Source organism: Lepidochelys olivacea, assembly GCF_965140295.1.
Source record: "Lepidochelys olivacea isolate rLepOli2 genome assembly, chromosome: 3".
In the NCBI taxonomy this organism is placed as follows: domain Eukaryota; kingdom Metazoa; phylum Chordata; order Testudines; family Cheloniidae; genus Lepidochelys; species Lepidochelys olivacea.
Genome location: NC_140413.1, coordinates 131,191,470 through 131,212,577, shown reverse-complemented (window position 1 = coordinate 131,212,577; position 21,108 = coordinate 131,191,470). Strand labels below are relative to the sequence as shown.

The window sequence follows — 21,108 nt, the reverse complement described above, 5'->3', positions numbered from 1 at the left end:
AAGTTCAGGAGGAGGGTGTGACATTGCGCCCCATAATGCTTTATGGGAATATGCTTATAAATTTATATATGACGTAACTGGAATAGGTTTTATCCTACATATGCCATTTAACGTATCTCTGTAAAGGTTATGATCTACTAAATATATTCATCCTATTTGTATGCATGTATCATTTTTGTATTCAAAGTTATCAATATTGGCTACGTACTTGTTTAATTTTAAGTAGCCTCAATGAAGCAGTTGGTCAGCTTCCTGAGAAAAGACTATTCTCAGTAAGTAACCAATCAAGAAACACTTAAACTAACAATGAACTTGGAGATGCCAGTCCACATCAGAGCTTTCCCAGGAATGTGGCCTGGCTGGTGAGGAACTCAGTCATGCATGGACATGTGACTTGCCCATGTGACTCCAAAACTCCATCTTGGAGCTGAATTCTGGATAGGAGAGGGTCTCCACCCACAAGAGAGTCTATTTAAGCCCTTGGGAGACCCTTCCATTTTGTCTTCAGCTGGCTCAAGAGATAGCCTCTCTGCTCCCAAAGGACAGTAACCACAGGGGTGTGAGTAATTGCTGGACCTAGACTAGAAGGAGGCTAGTCTATAAAAGAACCTTACTGGAACATCTCTGAGGGTGAGATTTCATCTGTATTCAGTTTCTTACTGTATTAGGTTTAGACTTGCGTGTTTTATTTTATTTTGCTTGGTAATTCACTTTGTTCTGTCTGTTATTACTTGGAACCACTTAAAGCCTACTTTTTGTATTTAATAAAATCACTTTTTACTTATTAATTAACCCAGAGTATGTATTAATACCTGGGGGGGCAAACAGCTGTGCATATCTCTCTATCAGTGTTATAGAGGGCAAACAATTTATGAGTTTATCCTGTATAAAGCTTATACAGGGTAAAACGGATTTATTTGGGGTTTGGACACCCCTGGGAGCTGAGTATCTGAGTGTTGGTGACAGGAACACTTCTTAAGCTGTTTTCAGTTAAGCCTGCAGCTTGTGTGGGACGTGGTTCAGACCTGGGTCTGTGCTTGTGACAGGCTAGCGTGTCTGGCACAACCAGGTAGGGTTCTGAAGTCCCAAGCTGCCAGGAAAAATGGGCTTACAGGTAGTCCCAGCACATCAGATGGCAGTCCCAAGGGGATTTTCTGTGATCCAACCTGTCACAGGTACCACATGAAATCCACTGCAGATGGCTGAAACAGCAACAACTTTCAGGACAAGTTGGCTTAATTTTATACTTTGCATGTGGAAGTAATGTCTATCTCAAAGTCAAACAACAGGGCAATGGCCCCTTAATCACAGGGGGATGGGGGGGGTGGAAAAATCAGTCATGAAGACAGTGAGGAAGCAAAGGCAGAGAAAGCTACACTGGAAACCTGATTCAGGAGTAGATATGAGACCCTAGCCCTTATACTGCGTGCACTAAAAAGAGTGAGCTCTGGCTTTAATAATGCTTACTGCAGCTGCCTGCAAGCAAGAAATAAGTTGTAAAAATGGTAAAGCATCCAAGGAGGCTTAGGAAAACAAATAAAAAAAGAAACAATTTAGGTCTTGATCTTACAAATGAGAATAGCAGACATGGTTCCCTGCATCTGCATGGAGCCCCACTCAGTATGTGCAGGTGCTTCACGGGGGCTCAGTACAGGACTGGGCCCTTAACAATCAGCCCCCCAACACTGCCACACAAATGACATTCAGCAGATAATTCATTTGAATTTCACATCTTGAATAAATTACTTTTTTCTCTATTTGCTTAGTTAATAAGGCTGGGAAAGCAATGTGCTTAGACTAACCTAACGAATTTCATACATGCAAAATTAATATTTGACATCATTCCCCCAGTTATCATTACCTTCCCACCATTAATAACTCACCAACAGAGTTTATAGACTGAGAGCAAGAGATTTGGTAAAGTACATGTCACAGGGCACTTCTTCAGCTACCCGATGAGCAGCACTGCCTACACTGCTTACAAACACACACAATCTGTTTTTTTTCCACCACATGCACCTCAGCCTTCCATTTCAAACCAGGAGAGGCCATAACATGGGTACATAGCAGAAGAAGCCTTTCACAGAGCTTCTTTCCTTCACCTTCCCTTTTACTTCCTGTTCTTCCCATTACAAAGCCAATTGCCTCATTAGCTCAACAACTGCCACCAAGTGTCAGTAATCCATCCCCACCAGAGTAACAGGTTGATTGATTCCAAGTAAGCCTGCAGCTCAGTGACCAGGGTGTTACAAATAGCACCCTGTCACAGTATATTGCTAGGCACTGATGGGATCCCAAACTCTCTCTACCTTTGAAGCTTAAATAATGGATGAAAAATTATGCTGGTGTTTACAAATCACATGCTCTTCTGTCAAAGACAAGAACAAATCCCTATTTGGGCTGTTACATAATAGGTTTCCTGTTCTCATATAGTACATAGCATACAGCAAACTTTGAAATGTCAGAATTTCCTGTGGAACAGAAATTCAGTTTTCCAACCAACCCTGCTTCCTGTAGCTTGAGAGGAGTTCACCATTAGTGCATTCATCCATTTGTAACTCTGACATTATCAGGTAATGGGAAATTTAATTTGCAGGACTATAGATTATAAACACTAAAGAGTGTTTATTTCTTCTGCTGCATTTCACTCTACTGTATTTCAGAGGTTTCACCCATTCTCTTGAGACTAAGCAGCAGTATGTCCAAATCTGTTTGGTTTTTGGAATATAATGCTGGATATTTTATAAACATGGAGCCAGATCCTCAGCTGGTGAAAATTCATGTAGTTCTATTGAACTGGCAGATCTTTCCTCTGCCAGAATCTATGCTAGATTAATTTCCTTCTGGAAATTCTTATTTTATATCCCTGCAGTTCCAATCCAATCTCTCTTAAAGGGAGAGCACCCTGCCACAATATACTTTTGGTTTTAAATTTGTTTTCAGGTTAGTTTGTTTCAAACTACTTAGTGAAATATGACGTGACTGCATCTGCTAAAACTCCAAAAGTAAATGGCTCTCTGACACAATGCTTCCATTCTGCATCTGTAATGGCATCATAAAGAACTGTTCAGAACATATTCCAGTTAATTGCCTCCCTCCCTTGCCCCACAGCATTAAACCTGATTGTTTCCTTTATAGCGCTAGCAATAAAGCGATCCATACATGGCATCCTGAGTATTACCCATAAAAAGAATTTAGAGCTGGTTGTTGTGGGCTAAAGCTGAATGCAAAACTGCATGTTTAGATTCTCTAGCTCCCCCTGAAAGATAACATTGCACCAAGGTACGGACAGCATTGGTTCAGTTCTAAAGATTGCTACATTTCAGCCTCTTACCGCCGCAGCAGAGTGAAATAATCTAGGATGTGTTAGATTAAATAACTTACTACAATGAATGCTGGTTCTTTGCCAAACATTATGACCCGATTCTCCTCTTACTTATGCCAGTATAAAATAGGACTGATTCTACTGAAGTCTAAACTGTAAACCTGGCGTCAGTCAGAGGAGAATCAGACCTCTACTATGTAGCTCACAAAGAGGGTGGTCTTGATGGCTTATAATTTTTTTCTTTACTGAATGCACTGCATGTGTGTGAGAGTCCTATTTAACCCCACAGGTAATGGTAAAACCAGCTTCCCCAACTCACCAGTGAGCCTCCATGCTGCCCATTCCTTGCTCAGCCTCACTAAGAACTAGACTTAGAACACCAGCTACATTCAGATGGGCCAACAAACATCCAGCTGCGGTCTGCTACTGCACCCAATGAAGTGAACGGGAACAAGACTGGGCTGCTAAGGGTAACAGCTTTTGGCTCTCAGTCAAAAAGTTGACATTGGTTGTGTGCTACGCTATATACTACCAAATGGTCTTAGCATGAGGGACGGGGATAAGGGTGCTCTGTGGCAGCCTTTCATATAACTATTTTCTTTTGTGGATTTAAGCCAGAACTTAAACATTTAATTAAATATATTTCCTTGTGTTTATTATTTTAAAAACAAACTGAACCTTCATGCTGTAACCAGTGAGTTGGAAGGAACAAAAAGCCCACAGCTGATAATGCTGATGTCTTTAATTATATGTATAGCTTATTTCTAGTGGGAGATCTGCCAATCAGTATTATCAGCACCCAAACAGGATCTATCCTCCTGCCACCTGTGCACAAGGATTTACGGGTAACATTATACAAACAAAGCTTAAGGCAGCACGGCTGACATTAAAACCAATACTATATGTGTCAGCTTACATCTTATACTGTACTTTGTGCATTTATTTATCATTTGGATACAGGACTAGGAAAATATACTCCTTGTCAACTAAGCTTCAGCTTTATTTTTTCACTGTTCCACTGCTGATGATCCATTCCCCCTTTTTGTATTGCTGCATTTTTTTTTTAATCGACACCGCACTGCACTCCAACATCAGGACACATCTGCTGCATCTGAGAGTCCAGCGGACATAATCTGTCAGAATGTACCTAACAGGTCAGGGGCAGCTTTCAAAAGGTTAACTTCATACAGTAGCTCTACTACTGTGTTCAGCAGACCATAAACAGAGCGCTTCCACAGCTGCACCTACAGCCTGATTTGTGGAGGTTTATGTGGCGTATATCTTCAACGCAGCACAGAGACATTTTAGAGCAGTGTCACTCCCGTTATGATTAAAGGGACTCACAGCTAAATCCCCAGCATATACTGTTTTGGATTGGAAATATCCCTTTATGGGAAGGATCTAATCTGTGAGCACTTACTGAGATAAAGTACCTTCAGGCTTGTTATTCCTGGGCAAAATATGAACCAAGAAGCAATATATTCAATTCTATTGCTCATCCTTCACTGGAATCATTAAAACCTGTCACTTACTAATACTCTGTAACTATTAAAAAAGAATCCGCCCTACCAGCCATTCCCAGCTCTTTATTAGGACCCTGCTTACAAAGGAGAGATTTGTGTGTGAAGATGGGAAATGGCCCACTATGTCTTCCATGCCAAGGACCAGGACGTTTAATTTGTCATTCATAAATAAAAGTCAATGAGGGAGTGACCCATGTAATGAGATGCTGAAAGCTTTGAGGTTAATGCCTACATTTACATGCAAAACACACATGCCACAGGACCTATTGCTGTTAGTTAATCTCATGAGGGACTTGCATGGGGCTTTGTTCACAAACTGATTTTTAAAAAACTCAATGCAAATCACCTGGAGTAAAAAAGTAAAATCAATTGAAAATCCAGACAGCTCAGCAGTAATTTAACTAGAGCTGGGGTTTCTACCTTTTTAAGCAATAATACTAGTTAGCCATACTTAGGGCTTGTCTACACTACAAAATTAATTTGACTTAAGTTAGGTTGACCTACAGCCATTGCAGTAATTAAGTTGGCTATTGGTGTCCACACTACTATCCTTCTGCTGTGGTACACATCCTCATCAGGAGTTCTTGCACCGTCTGAAGTGGGGCACTGACAGCCAGAGTGTGGGGGTACTGACAGCTACATGGGGCTCACAGCTCCCAGGCCCCGGGGTAACAGCCGGATCTGTGAGCCCAGCCAGTGGCTCAGTTTCACAGTAGGGAGCCTACCAGCAGTGAAATTGACATTCTTGTGTGTTTCAAAGAGGCTATTGTCTCTGCTGGGGGCTTACAGCTGGAGCTGTGAAACTGACAAGGATGTCAATTTCACTGCTGGTAGGTTCCTGTGCTGTGAAATTGAGCTTAGCTCACAGCTCAGGTTGTCAGCCCAGGGCAGGTGGGCTTCAGCGGTGAGCCCCAGTGCCAGGCTGATAGCTGCTGGGGGGTGGGGGGACACTGCTGTGAGCCTGGCACTCAAACTATCAGCACCGGGGCAGGTGGGGAGGGGGACCCAGCTGTGAGCCCAGCACCCAGCTCACAGCTGGGGGAGGTGAAGGGGGGGGGGCTAGCTGTCAGCCCCATTTAGGGCTGACAGCCAACAGCCAATGTAAGTAACACAGTGTGTACACAGACACCATGTCGCCCTAACAACACTGACGTAAGTGCTACGCCTCTCATGCAGGTGGAGTTATTATGCCAGTGTAGCGGGCCACTTACTTTGGCAGAAGCAGCATTGTAATGTAGTCATTGACATAATTAGGTAGACATAAGCTGCCTTACATCAACCTAACTGTGTAGTGTAGACCAAGCCTCAGATCTCCGTAGTACCTGTCAGCGCTCCCTCTCAATTTTACATGCTCTGATGTGGGCTGGAATGTGACTTTCACAATAGTGAGACATGGATTTGAAGCAGTGCAAGCACCATCACGTGTTAGAACTAGATGAGGGCCTGAATCAAAACCTCAGTTCCAAACATCCTCCAAACACGGGATTTTGCTACTCTGTGTAGTAAAACTGAGGAAATTCCAAACCTGGCACAGAAATCAGAGGATGAGGCTTCTCTTGGAACTCGAATATTGCCTACAGAATGGGGAAGGGGGAGACATTATAGGGCTCTCTCTTCTCTTGAAAATTCATAAGTATAAAATACATTCACCCAATGCTCGAACCTCTGGGACCCTCAGCTGACGACTGAACAAACTCTGCTGTAAGCCTCTCTAACTAGTTTAAGGTCATGAGATTTTCTGTAGTTCTAAATCCATGATTTTTCCTACAGGGGAATCAAGTCAAAGATATTTGTCTAGCTAAAGAGAAGCTTGTGTGTGCACTCTCTGTTAGGGAAAGAAAAGTAATCACCTCTGCAATCAGATAAACGAATGCCACACTGGAGATGAAAGGGTTAAGGAGAAGCTCTTGGCCCAGGTAACCCCACCCTGTTGCACCTGCAAAGCCTGCTCTATGTACTCTGTGCATACATGTGTGTATTCTCCCTGTCCCTGCTCCTTTTCTCCTCCCCCATCTCTAGATGCATTTTTCATTGGGTACGCTCTCTGCTGTATTTTTGCCCTATTCTTCCCATTGGATTTTCCACCTCTCTCTGTTGCTTTTCCCATTCTCTCTTTGGCAGAACACAAACCCAACCATCTGGGTTGTTTGAACTTCTGAACTCACAATCCCGGAGTGGCCAAACAGGTTTGCCAATCCCTCCTATATACCATGCATGTAAACATTCTTAATCCTTTTACCACATGGAATGCACCCTGAGTCATGCACAGCTGACTGCTTAGTCTTTCCACTAAGCCTGCTAAATGCTAAATTAATCATTCCTCAATAAGAGGCAACAGTCTTTCTTCAGTGGTTTTTTAAATGTACAAGAGGTGCAATTATCAGTGCAGAAGCACTCCTGCACCCAGTGAGCGGCAGTCTACACTTTTGGCATGCACGTGGTAAATCCATGGTGAAGTGTGCATGCAGTTACATTTCCGGGGGAGGCTTTTGGGGAGCTGCAATTGCACAGAGAGAGGAAAACACAAATCACTGACAAACAATATGGTGAAGACAGAGCGGTGTCTAGAAATAGCATCCGATTCTCTCAGCAACAGAACACCACCTCTGCAACCTCTTCCCAGTGTCCGTGTGCAGGAAGCATAACTGATCAGCACCTGTCACGGCGCTTCTGTCAAGAGTCTGCGGCTGCACTGCAAAGCTGTCACAGGGCCATCAGAGTGGGGGCTGGGCCCTGGCAACAAGCTCATGAGGAGTGGAAATCTCAATGACCTCTCTTATGAGGGATGGTTTGTCATTTCAGACCCACAGTCTGCTCCCTCCCACCCATTTTCAATGATTCTACATTGCTGAGCTCGGAAAAGGAAATCAAGTCACTCACAAAACATGCAGTTTATGCAACAGCCATGAACATCCCCATGAACATTTGCTTAAGTACAATGCTGGTGATGGGCTCAGGCTTGACAAGCCTGGAGTGATAGGCAGCACCAGGGCAAGTTTCCCCACACTGCCCTGCCGATATGTTCCAACTCTGAGATCACGTCAACTGAGATTCAAATTCCATGTCCATTCAGTGTCTTCCTGCTCTGCTTAGACTACCAACACTGTGACCAATTCATGCCCCAAACCCACATTGTTTGAAGCTCCCTACGCTCCTTTTGGATCCGCAATAGCAGGAACTGTAATGTCCTGCAGCTTGTAAAAGAAGGAAGCAATACACATCCCTCATTATGAGTCTCGTAGTAGTTACAGAAATAACATCTATGTACCAGAACAGTGGCTCTCAACCTTCCCAGACTACTGTACCCCTTTCAGGAGTCTGATTTGTTTTGCATACCCCCAAATTACCCCTCACTTAAAAACTACTTGCTTACAAAATCAGACAAAAATGTCACAGCACGCTGTTACTGAAAAATTGCTTCCTTCCTCATTTTTACCATATATTTATAAAATAAATCAATTGAAATATAAATATTGTACTTACATTTCAGTGTATAGTATATAGAGTAGTATAAACAAATCATTGTCTGTGAAATGTTAGTTTGTACTGACTTGGCTAGTGCTTTTTATGTAACCTGTTGTAAAACTAGGCAAATATCTAGGTGAGCTGATGTACCCCCTGAAAGACCTCTAAGTACACCCTGCTTGAGAACCACTGTATTAGAGATTTCCAAGCACTTCATGAAATAGGCACATTAAAATGAGAGATTTGAGGGAACTCCTTAAAGTGCTTAATTCAGTGACCATCTCCCAGTAGGAAGGAGAGAAGGCATTTAAGAAGCTGAAGAAAGTAGAGCCAAGAGCATGGCAAGCATCTTTTTTGCCCCTATAAACATACTGGAACCCAAAGCTTCATTTCCTTTGGCCTGTGATGGTAAAATGGCATGTGTTATATCAGCAGCTAGAGCAGGGGTGGGCAAACTTTTTGGCCCGAGGGCCACATCTGGGTGTGGAAATTGTATGGTGGGCCATGAATGCTCACGAAATTGGGGATTGGAGTGCGAGAGGGGGTGAGGGCTCAGGGGGGGCCAGAAATGAATTATTCAGGGTGTGGCAGGGGGCTCCAGGCTGGGGCAGGGGGTTGGGGTGCGGGGGGGATCAGTGAAGACTCAGTCTGCTGGTACATGTTCTGGGGTGGGGCTGGGGATGAGGGGTTGAGGGTGCAGGAGGGTGCTCTGGGATGGGACCAAGTGGTTCAGAGGGCGGGAGGAGGATCAGGGCTGGGGCATGGGGTTGGGGTGCAGGAGGGGGTCAGGGGTGCAGGCTCCAGGCAGTGCTTACCTCAAGCAGCTCCCGGAAGCAGCAGCATGTTCCCCCTCCGACTGCTACGTGGAGGCGCAGCCAGGCGGCTCGGCCCGCTGCCCCGTCTGCAAGTGCCGCCCCTTCAGCTCCCATTGGCCATGGCTCCCGGCCAATGGGAGCTGCAGAGGCGGCGCTTGGGGCGGGAGCAGCGTGCAGAGCCTGCTGGCTGCCCTTACGCATAGGAGCCGGAGGAAGGACGGACATGCTGCTGCTTCCGGGAGCTGCATGGAGCCACAGCACGCAGGGAGCGGGGCAAGCCCCCAGCTAGGGCACCAGAGCAGGGCAAGCCCCGGACCCTGCTCCCCTGCAGGAACTCAAGGGCCAGATTAAAATGTCTGAAGGGGCGGATGCAGCCCCCAGGCTCTAGTTTGCCCACCCCTGAGCTAGACAAATTTAGATTAGGAAGTCTTTTATTGTAAAATATTCAGAGCAGAAATACCACGTGTTTGGACAGTGCCTTCCACAAAAGGGAACCCTGAGCCTTAGTGAGGCTATTAATAATTAATAGTAATTTCCTTCTCTATATCTACAGGTTTATGGCATCTGCAGATGGAAACGCATGTGACAGAAGGTCAGCATGTACTGGCTGCATCCTTCTCTTACAACTGGTAAGCACCCATTGTGTTTTTCTCCAGTTTTCCCTTTGTTATTGCTCAGGAGAGGACACACTCACACAGATGTAAAGATGAAAATTATTAGGGATGCACCCAAACTGAACCTCCAGATCTGAATTCTGCAGAAATTCACCTCTTGATTCACACCTGAACTTTAACCCTCTCTCTCTAGTGAGTTGAGTTAAACTTTGGAGAAACTGAATAAAAATTTTGTGACTTGGACTCCATCTCTCAAAATTATATAAGGGTCAAGGCCAACATTAATGGAATGTTAAGATGAAATTTTAATTACACAGAAATATGGAAATTTCAGATTTAAGGTTCTGAATCTGGTATTCACGGCAGAAATATTGATTTGAATGTCCTGAACTTTTGAGAAAGTAAAATGTTCGCCTTAATCATGAAAACGGTGTGGTGGCATTTGTTTTCTTAATTGTATTTACAGTTTGGGTGTCTTAAAGAAGAAATCTTAAAATTTTTCCCTTGTTAAGGTTTGTTTACAATCTCAGGCTATACTTTAGTAAAGCTTATTTACTCAGCGTGAAGTAATATCCTGGAAGTTTTATGATTAGGAGATATTACACCATGCAATTCTGATCACCACCTAGAAAGCAAGCAATGTCTTTCTCTGGGGCAGCGCATGAAATCAGCTGATGCTTTCTTTGGAACTGCCTGAACACCAATGAATGCAAATATGCAGTTAGAACAGGGGACTGGGAGTTTGAGCTACTTGGTTTTTTACTCTGTCACTGACTTCCTGCATGAGAGGAGGCAAGTCCCATTTTCATTGGGGTTTCAGTTTATCCTTTTCCTAAATGAGTGATAATAGGATTTGCCTCTCTTTCTTCCTCTTCCAGCCATCCACCTTCCTCACTTTTCTCTTCTTCTACCATCTGGTTCTTATCCTCTCCCTGACTTGTCTTTGCTAGATTTTCGTTCTCCTTGCTTTCTCATCCCCTCTATTCTCTATCCCCTTTCTCCCTTCCCCAACACTGCATTTTGCAAAGGCTGCCACACCTTCTTGGAAGCCTCCATTCTCTAGTAAGCATCATTCCCTTAAGTGTTATTTCAGTGATGGGGAGCACAGGCGACTTAGGCTTATACTCGTAAGATTCAATCTTGAAATGGCTGCTTCCATGGTTCTTGCTTTGAATCAAATGTTTACTCTCAGATAAATGGATGGTCAGCCCAATTTGTGCTGAGTGACTGTAACGTCCAGTGACCAGTAGGAGAAACACTCTCCTGTGCAAATCACAGGGAATATGGACTTAGGCTCTAGTCCTCAAAGGTATTTAGGCACCTAACTCCCATTGAATCAATGGAAGTTTAGGCACCTAAAAACCTTTGAGGACCTGGGCCCTAAATCTCATTTCTGATCTTTATGTTTGCAGTAGCTCAAAAACAATGCAAGGTACCAACTCCCCCTTATGTCCACAATGAGTATCCTAAGTCTGTAATGTTAACACACTAGTGATTTTGTGTGTTTGTGTTCCTACTTAAATATACCAGTTTTCTGAAGATTGGGGGTTTGTGCCAAACAACCAGTAGAAAGATACACACACACACACACAAAGCAGAAAAAGTCAAACTACCTGTGGCTGAGTTACATAATTGAAAGAGAGAAATTTTATTGGAAATATCCCCATTATTTTCTGTTTCAAAGTCTACATTATACTTCATGACAAGATAAAAGGTTTCACCCCTCACTTATTTTCCGACAATGGAGTATACAGCTGACTGTACCACAAGTAAACAAGCTGCACTCAGCATACAATACTAAAGACGACATCAGTCATGAAATATTTAATGTAATTTTGATGGCTTAAAAAAAACATAGTAGAACCTACTTGTGGAAGTGGATGAGGGAGAAAATGTATGTGTTTAAGTAGTTTAGTCCAATAAAACAATATTTTATCTTATGGCAGAGATGTGTGATGCCTGATGTTGATAAACTGCAGATTTCAATTCAGTTTTTAGTTTTGTCCAGTCTTTACCAATGAGGAATTGCCTGAGAGCTCTTACAGAATTTTGGTTTTTAGTGCCCCTTGAAAGAATGATTTTCTCATATGCAAGATTATTTCCTCTGCTACATCTTCCCTCTGTTGTAGAGCATCAAACTCACTTTAGAATTTTTCCCATTTAAAACAAAGAGCTTAGGGTTACGTAAGCAGGTGAGTTATTACTCCCACAGTGTAAAAAATTTCCCTTCCTTGTCGTTACCAGCATATATGAACTACTGTAGATCTTCACCATCGTTTGTTCTAAAATTCTGAGGACTCCCCTTCCACCCCCTCATTGTGACACTTCCTTTGTCAAGTCAGTTCCCATCTAGCAGAGAAATCCAAGATCCCAAATGCCTGTCCCCTGGAAGTAACAGCAGAATAGGTGGTTGCTGTTCCAGCAAGGATAATGGAGATGCAGTGTCCTCTTTGTTCACAGCAATGAATCCTTGCTTTTTCCCTCTGAGCTGCCTTTCATTTTTTTTGAATTGGTTTTAAATATCTTTTGATCATAGACCTGAAAGTAGCCAGAGACCCAAGCTTCCCTACCCTTGTTAAACATCCCCAGCTCAAGTCAATGTGTGCAGGAATAGCCTGGCAGGGAAGTCATGGTAAATCAATATAAAAGAATACAAAGCTCCACAGGAACTGTCCTGCTTGTATGCCTTGTGAAACTAACCCACTACCGCTCTTTTTATAGGATAGCTGAGATTTGTGTCTTTGTGCCTTCCCCTCCTTTCTTTCAGCTCCTTAGTGGGATGTTCACAAAGAAATTTCCTGGTTAAGCAACAGTTCTCTAATTTCCTGCCAATTGATTTTTTTTTTTTTTGGCTGACCATTATCCAATTAAAAAAAAAAAAGTGCCTCACCTCAATGCCAACAGCTTGTTCATACATCTTTGATGTGGTTCCCTGGTTTCTTGTTAATTGTGCATTTCCCTGAATAGGTAGCATTTCCTGTGTCACACCAACAAGTGTTTGCATTTATCCTTTAGGGTCTGAATGCCCCAGCTCCCATGATGTTTAGTGGGAGGTGACAACATTGTGCTCCTGGGCAGGGCCAACCCCTGGTCTTCACAGTCGGGTGCCAGCCAGTCCCAAACTTAAGAAACTAGAATATTTCCAGGGTGGGGGCAGGGAGGTGAATTTAGTGATTTTCATCACAGCTAGCCACGACTTCCACACTTGTTAGGGTTTAGGGCAGATAGTCCAGAAGTACCGTATAGAAGTGGTCACTCCGTGTCTGGATTGAGGCACCTTGGTAGGACTGTGTAAGAAAACTTGTGTTATTGCTTCCCACACAGCATCTATTCTGCAATTCAAAACTTTGGTCTCCAAGTCTGTCAATCAAGAACCTTTCATCAGAACTAAATTCGTTTAAATAAAGTAGGGCTGTCAAATGATTAAAAAAAATAATCGCAATTAATTGCACTGTTAAAGAACAGTAGAATACCATTTATTTAAATGTTTTTGGATGTTTTCTACGTTTTCAAATATATTGATTTCAACTATGTACAGTGCTCACTTTATATTATTTTATTACAAATATTTGCACAATAAAAAACAAAAGAAATAGTATTTTTCAATTCACCTAATACAAATAATGTAGTGCAACCTCTTTAACATGAAAGTTGAACTTACAAATGTAGACTTATGTACAAAAATATAACTGCACTCAAAAATAAAACACTGTAAAACCTTAGAGCCTACAAGTCCACTCAGTCCTATTTCTTGTTCAGCCAATCGCTCAGACACACACATTTGTTTACATTTGCAGGAGATAATGCTGCCCCCTTCTTGTTTACAATGTCACCTGAAAGTAACAACAGGTGTTTGCATGGTACTGTTGTAGCCAGAGTCGCAAGATATTTACATGCCAGATGCACTAAAGATTCGTATGTCCCTTCATGCTTCAACCACCCTTCCAGAGGACGTGTCCATGCCGATGACGGGTTCTGCTCAATAGTGATCCAAGCAGTGCGGACCGATGCATATTCATTTTCATCATCTGAATCAGATGCAACCAGCAGAAGGTTGATTTTCTTTTTTAGTGGTTCAGTTCTGTAGTTTCTACATAGGAGTGTTGCTCTTTTAAGGCTTCTGAAAGCATGCTCCACACCTCTCAGATTTCAGTCACAAATTTAATTAACGCATTTTTTTTAATGAGCGTCAGCAACATAGAAGCATGTCCTCTGGAATGGTGACCGAAGCATGAAGGGGCATATGAATGTTTAGCATATCTGGCACATAAATACCTTGCAATACCAGCTACAAAAGTGCTGTGCAAACAGCTGTTCTCACTTTCAGGTGATATTGTAAATAAGAAGCAGGCAGCATTATGTCCCGTAAATGTAAACAAACTTATTTGTCTTAGTGATTGGCTGAACAAGAAGTAGGACTGAGTGAACATGTAGGCTCTGAAGTTTTACACGGCACTCAAAAAAACAAAATAGTTATGTAACAAAACCAAAAAAAAAAATCTACATTTCTAAATTGCACTTTTGTGATAAAGAAAAGTTGTGAATTGCACTTTCATGATACATGCACTACAGTACTTGTATGAGGTGAATTGAAAAATACTATTTATTTATCGTTTTTACAGTGCAAATATTTGTAATAAAAAATAATAGTATAAAGTGAGCACTGTACCCTTTGTATTCTGTGTTGTAATTGAAGCCAACATATTTGAAAATGTAGAAAAACATCCAAAAATATAATAAATTTCAATTGGTAGTCTATTGTTTAACAGTGCGATTAATTGTGATTAATTTTTTTTAGTTAATCGCATGAGTTAACGGAGATTAATCGACAGCCCTAAAATAAAGGTGTTGTGGGCTAGTGAAAGTGGCATAGCAGATTCACTTCAGCAAAGTATTTAAGCATGTACTTATGTCCCATTAGCTCCAGTGAGGCTACAGGCATAAGCACTTTTATATCAGTATAACTGCATCCACACTCGAGGGGTTACCCTACTTTGACTGTAACAGTATAGTTAAAGTGGTACAATATTTGTATTTAGAAGAGCATGTCTGTAAATGCTTTCCTGGATCCAATGCCTAACACACTAGAGTAAAATCCCTCAGTATTCAAAATTTAAATTTTAATCTGTGTCATTAAGAAAGAAAATGGGATTTAACAGTTTTCTCTTGGTGCTCTAGTGGAATACATCCACAACACACAATCCCTGTGCAATAGGCTGTCTCATATAACTAAAATAGAATTAGTGATACGTAGACTAGAAAGATAAACTCTGACTTTGCCATTAAACCACCAAACTCTACCTACTACGGTCTTTCCTGCAGTTCCCATTCTTCCCTGGGTTTCTTATGACACTCTTTATCACATCAGTGTATCTTGTTTACTCGTCTCAAGTTTAAGTAATCCAATATCTCTCAGTCATGATCTTCAGCAAGCATGAATTTTCTCTCTACAGATTTTCCTTCCAGCTGTAGAGCGTGAAATATCAACTCCTCCATTTGCACCCAGACCTTCTACTGAAAGGTATTACTTTAGATCTTTAAAAATCTAAGGTGATGCCTATAAAAATGCAAATGTTCGAACTGGGACAATAGCCCAAACAGATGTCCATGAGTATTTCACTTAAATTTCTGTTGGTCAAGCCTGTGCCCCTTCCATATTCAGTTTCCATGAACATTTGAGCAGATGAGTTTTACTCACACAAATGCATAAGGAGAGAGACAGTGATGGCTCCTTCCTCCCAGGAGTTTGGTGACTGTGGGTATGTCTACACTGCAGCTGGGAGGTGTAATTTCCAGTTTACGTACATTTACATGTGCTAGCTTTGATTGAACCAGTGTGCTAAAAAGAGCAGTGTAGCCACAGTGGCTCATGCTAGCCACCTGAGTACATGCCTAGAATCTTGGGGCACGTCTACATTACCGCTTAAGTCGATCTAACTTACGTCACTCAGGGGTGTTTAAAAGACACCTCCCTGAGTGACGCAAGTTACAGCGACCAAAGGACTGTCCACACTGCCTCTTGCGGAGGTGGAGTAATTATGCTGATGGGAGAGCGCTCTACCGTCACCATTGAGCGTCTTTACCAGATGTGCTACGGCAGTATAGCTGTATCGGTGCAGTTCACTGATGTAGCGCTTCTAGTGTAGACCTCCCTATGATGGTGCCTTCCATAAGGCTTTTTGGAAATATGCTTATGAATGTATATATGACATAACTGGAATATGTTTTATGCTACATATGCCATGTAACATATCTTTGTAAAGGTTATGATCTACTGAATCTATTAATCCTATTTGTATGCATGTATAATTTTTGTATTCGTAGTTATGAATACTGGCTTGATTTCTAAGCAGCCTTAGTAGAGCATTTGGTCAGCTTCAGGAGAAAGGAAAGTGCAAATTAGATACCCAATCAAGAAACACTTAAAGGACAATTCATCTTGGAATGCTCCAATCCACAAAAGAAGTCTACCTGAGGACATTCAAGGAAGCATGTGAACCATGGCTGCTACCCTGTAAGTTCTGAGTCATGCAGAGACATGTGACTTGCCCATGTGACTCCAAAACTCCATCTTGGAGCTGGACTTCACATAGGAGAGAGGAGGGGGTCTCCACCCACAAGAGAAAGTCAGTTTAAGCCCATGGGAGACCCCTCCATTTTGTCTTCAGCTGGCTAAAGAGAGCCTCTCCACCCCCAAGGATATCTGAAAGAAACTGGAACAAAGGAGAGTAACTACAGGGAGTATGAGTGATTGCTGGACCCAGACTAGAAGGAGGCTAGTCTGTAAAAGGAAGCTACCTGAGTTAGGATTTTTATCTATATTCAGTTTTATTACTGTACTAGATTTAGACTTGCTTGTTTTATTTTATTTTGCTTGGTAATTCGCTTTGTTCTGGCTGCTACTACTTGGAACCACTTAAATCCTACTTTCTGTATTTAATAAAAATCACTTTTTACTTCTTAATTAACCCAGAGTATGTATTAATATCTGGGGAAGGCAAACAGCTGTGCATCTCTCTCTATCAGCGTTATAGTGGGCAAACAATTAATGAGTTTGCCCTGTATAAGCTTTATCCAGGGTAAAACGTATGTATTTGGACCCCATTGGGAGTTGGGCATCTGAGTGTTAAAGACAGGAACATTTCTTAAGTTGCTTTCAGTTAAGTCTGCAGCTTTGGGGCACATGGTTCAGATCCTGGGTCTGTGTTGGAGCAGACTGGCGTGTCTGGCTCAAGACAGGGTGCTGGAGTCTCAAGCTGGCATGGAAAGCAGGGGCAGAAGTAGTCTAGGTACATCAGCTGGCAACCAGGGGGTTTCTGTGATCCAACCCGTCACTGTCCCCTTGGACAGGATTGTACTCAGTTAGTCCGAGCCACTGCAGCTATGTTATTTTTAGTGCATTAGCTCAAATCAAAGCTATCATGTGTAAGGCGGTCTCCACAAGCTGGAAATCACTTCCCCTGGCTGCAGCATAGACATATCCTGTAAGTGGAGCCAGGGGATGTCTTCATTTGTGTTTGTACACTTACGGTTGGCTTTTCATACGCATACTATACAAACTGGGCAAACAGGGGCTCGCATAAAGGTTCAAACCAGACCGGGAAAAAACAATGTGATTTATCCTGGTTTTTAGATCTTATGACATTTTTTGGTCCGACACATGATTTTTGAACACAAGAGGTTGGCAACACTGAGTGAATCATTCTGCAGTTCTATGTTTTGCTTCAGTAAGAAGCTTTCAGCGTGACTGTTCCCAGAAACAGACGTGGATTGAGAAAGAACTTCCCCTCCTTGACAAAACTGATCTGTTTTCCTTTGTGATTATTAGTTTGGCCGATCTTTATCTCTGACAAGTTTACTTTAATTGTCTTTGCAGTTTTGATCGATTCATGCTGATTAGCAGGAAACTCCAAAATACATGCATGGGAGCCTAAGTTCAGTTTCTTCTTCAGTATTTTTTCCCCTTGTCTCTTGAGTAACGGAGGAATCTTCCTTGATATCACATTTCCAGGCATCGTTAGCAGTAATAACAGCATCACATACTTTCTCATATATTTCTATTGCATTTGCTTAAAAGGACACCATCAACTGAGAAAAAAAATTCACACATCTGCCTGAAATTTTTTTACCTGCTATTATTGCAGACAACCTCTAAGGTTACTGTAGTTGAAGGAGAACAGAGGGGGAAAAATCCTGGTTTTTTGAGAGGAAGGATAGACTCATGGCTAAGATTGTGATGTACTACTCAGAAGATCCAGGTTAAATTGTTGGCAGTGCCACAGACCTCCTTTCTGATCTTGGGCAAGTCACTTAGGCCCTGATCCAACAAAGCACATGCTTAACTTTAAGCACGTGAATGAGACTACTCTTACCCTAAAATTAAGCACCTACTTGAATGCTTTGCTGGATTGGGGCCTATGTCTCTGTGCCTATAAAGTGGGGATGCTAATCATACTTCCCTACCTCACAGTGTTGAGGATAAACTCTTTAATTTTTGCAAGGCACTCAGACAGAGTGATGAGAGCATAAGAACCTAAACTGTCTCATTTTGTTCCCTATGCACATTAGACAGCACTTGGTTTATAATCATTTTCACTGTTTCCCTTGTGTGGTCGTCAGTTCCACCCAAACAGAGTTTTTCCACAGAGAAACAGGGAAGAGAAAAGCATTTTAAATACGAGAATGTGATAGTAAAACCACAAAGCCTGTCAGAGGAATTAATGGCAGCCGATGACTAGATTTACCAATTCAAGATTCAAACCACAGAATCCCACTATCAGGGTCAGTTAGACCAGGGGAAGCACAGCTTGACCCATTTCCTGCTAGAGTACAGAGTAAGGCAGGGCCCAATTCACTGTTACTTGGCACCTTGTGCAGCCATTCACACCAGTGCACAGTGAAAGGAAATGGGTGTAAAACACTAGTATCTGGTAGCTTTTCACACCTGCTTTCCACCAGTGTAAGTGACTACACAAGACGCAGGGTGACAGAGAATCAACCAGCTCCACAAAAGAAGGAGAAAGAAAGGAAAGTAACAGAAACACCAGCACTGCTTGGAGAAATACTGGTGCCCACTTATTTTTGCTCCCCTCTTCCTTTCTCAGGGACTATAATTTTGTGACTCTGAAGGAGGTTGTGTAGAGCAGGTCTGGGGGCAAAAGCCAGAAAGAAAATTAAGAGTGACTAGAAGACCCAGCCCAAAGAGAAGAGTACTACTCAGAAATCATGGTCCAAATTCTTGGCTCAGTCATCTTAATTATGTGTAATTGGTTTCTCTGTAGGCTGGGTATCTTCTTTCACTTGTTTTCCCTCTCTTCTGCAGCCCCAGGATATATATTTTTATGATCTTTTTACCTCTGCAGAGAGATTTGGGACAGGATTTTTTCCATACAACTCAAATTTAGATGCTGATTAAACACTTCTTTGTATCCCTACATATTTTTTAGAATGCCCAATCCGTTCACGACTCACCTAGATCAAAGGTGCACGATAAAGTGCATTTATCACATGGCCATCTCCGCCACATATGTGGCAATTTCTCTTATTTAAGTGTAACCCTTCTGCCCGTCAGAGTTGGCAGCAACAAGGGCCGGGTTCAATATCTAGGGGTTCCATTCCAATAACACAATGCAAACCGGCTCGAGCCCCCACCCAGTGACCTGGGACAAATATATACCACCCCCGCTGGGCGCCTCCAAGAGGCAATACTTCCCCTCTCGCAAGCACATAGTCTGAGTGTAGCAAAAGTCTTTTAATAACAGAGAGAAACAATGTGGCATTATGTTGGGGAAACACCACCAACCGGATTCATAACACAACCCATGAGCAAAAACAACCCCACCCCAGGCAAATTGGGGCATGCCCTTTTCCCTTTGGTTCTTGAGTCCAGCAACCCCAAAAGTCCAATGCCCCAAAAGTCTCTGTCCCTGGTCAGGGCAGCCCCAGAGTTCGAAAGTTTATCGGCGGAGCTTTACCTCCCAACCTGGGTGGAAATGGGACGGGGGTAAGAGGCACCTTTAGTGATCTGAAGCTGACCGCCCCATAGCTCCATAGCGGCGCTCCGCTCCGCTCCGCCAGCCGCCCCACAAAACTCCTTCGCGCAGCTGCACTCCGCTCCACCAGCCGCCCCACGAACTCCTTCACTCAGCTGCGCTCCGCTCCGCCAGCCGCCCCACGAACTCCTTCGCTCAGCTCCACGGCCCACAAGCAGCTCCTGCCATCCACACACTGCTCCGTGTCGAACTGCTTCGCCAGCCGGCCCGCAAACTGCTCCACAATATATCTTCAGGCTCCCCCACTACTTAACACAACACTCAGTGATTTCAGCGCTTAGGTGAATTCAGCTTATAATAGGGGAGCCCCAGTGCTGGTGCACTGTCAGCCCAAAGTGAGCTCAGCAGCCTGTAACTAGACTTCTAATGAAATCAAAATTAGCTCTGATATTCCACAGTGGAGAGAGGAGGAAGTGCAATTAGCATGTAAGGCCCTCACCAAGGGGCCCATGCCACCAAGTATTAATACTTGTCCCCAGCCTCTCTCCATTCACACAGTTTTGGAACCCATGACCCTTGCCTAGCGAGTGCTACTTAGATGATGGTGAATCCCTCCATCGTAACAAAAGGCCACGTACAGTTCCAAGCATAGTTCCCATAATCAGGGTAATAACAATTTATTCTTCCTGCCCCAATAACAGAGACACTGGGGATCCCACAGCAGCCAAAGTGACCATTTGGGCAGCTATGGTCTCATTCTAGGCGTGGTGGGTGTGCCTATGCAAATGAGATCGGCCCCTGAAATTCTTTTCCACAACTTGCCACACCTCACCACCAGATGTCAGGGTGGAGCTCATCCTGACACTGCTTACATCAGCATCAGTGTGCTTTGTACTGTAAATGAAACAAAAATACACAGTCTCTACCCCAAAAACCTTACAGTCTAAATAAGACAGACAGAGAGGAAACAGGCTGTTACAGGGAAGACCACAAGAATTAAAGACTAGGATAATTTTATATCTCATTTTACATACAAAATGTGTTAAAAGAACATTGCAATCTTAATAAAGTCAGGCACTCAAAAGTTTGGAAAGGCCAGAATTAAGGTCACAGTTTGGCCCCACTAAGTATATGCATTATGAAACAGTCTTTAATTATATAATTACATACTATTTTTTCCTCCTCTACACTACCTGGGCCCAGCAGAGGGGTCACTGAGAGCACAGGAGAGACAGGCTCCCAACTCTCAGTTCAGGTGCCAGAACCAGGGCCCAGAGCTTCAATTGCAAAGCAAGCCTTGCTCAGCCCCAGCCTGGAATGTGCCCGGTGCAGAATATTCAGGGTATTTAGCTGATAAAATCCAAGCAGTCTTTA

The 21,108-nt window shown here is 42.9% G+C and overlaps 1 protein-coding gene and 1 long non-coding RNA gene across 2 annotated transcripts in view; one reads left to right on the top strand and one right to left on the bottom strand.

The window, feature by feature from the left end:
* PGBD5 (piggyBac transposable element derived 5) overlaps positions 1-21,108 on the bottom strand; it is a 93,041-nt gene that overhangs the window by 56,252 nt on the left and 15,681 nt on the right. The window lies entirely within an intron of this gene.
* Positions 479-16,649, top strand: LOC311517989. The gene is made up of 4 exons (XR_014710851.1): positions 479-630; positions 9,682-9,757; positions 15,196-15,263; positions 16,067-16,649. It is a non-coding gene; the product is annotated as an uncharacterized lncRNA (long non-coding RNA).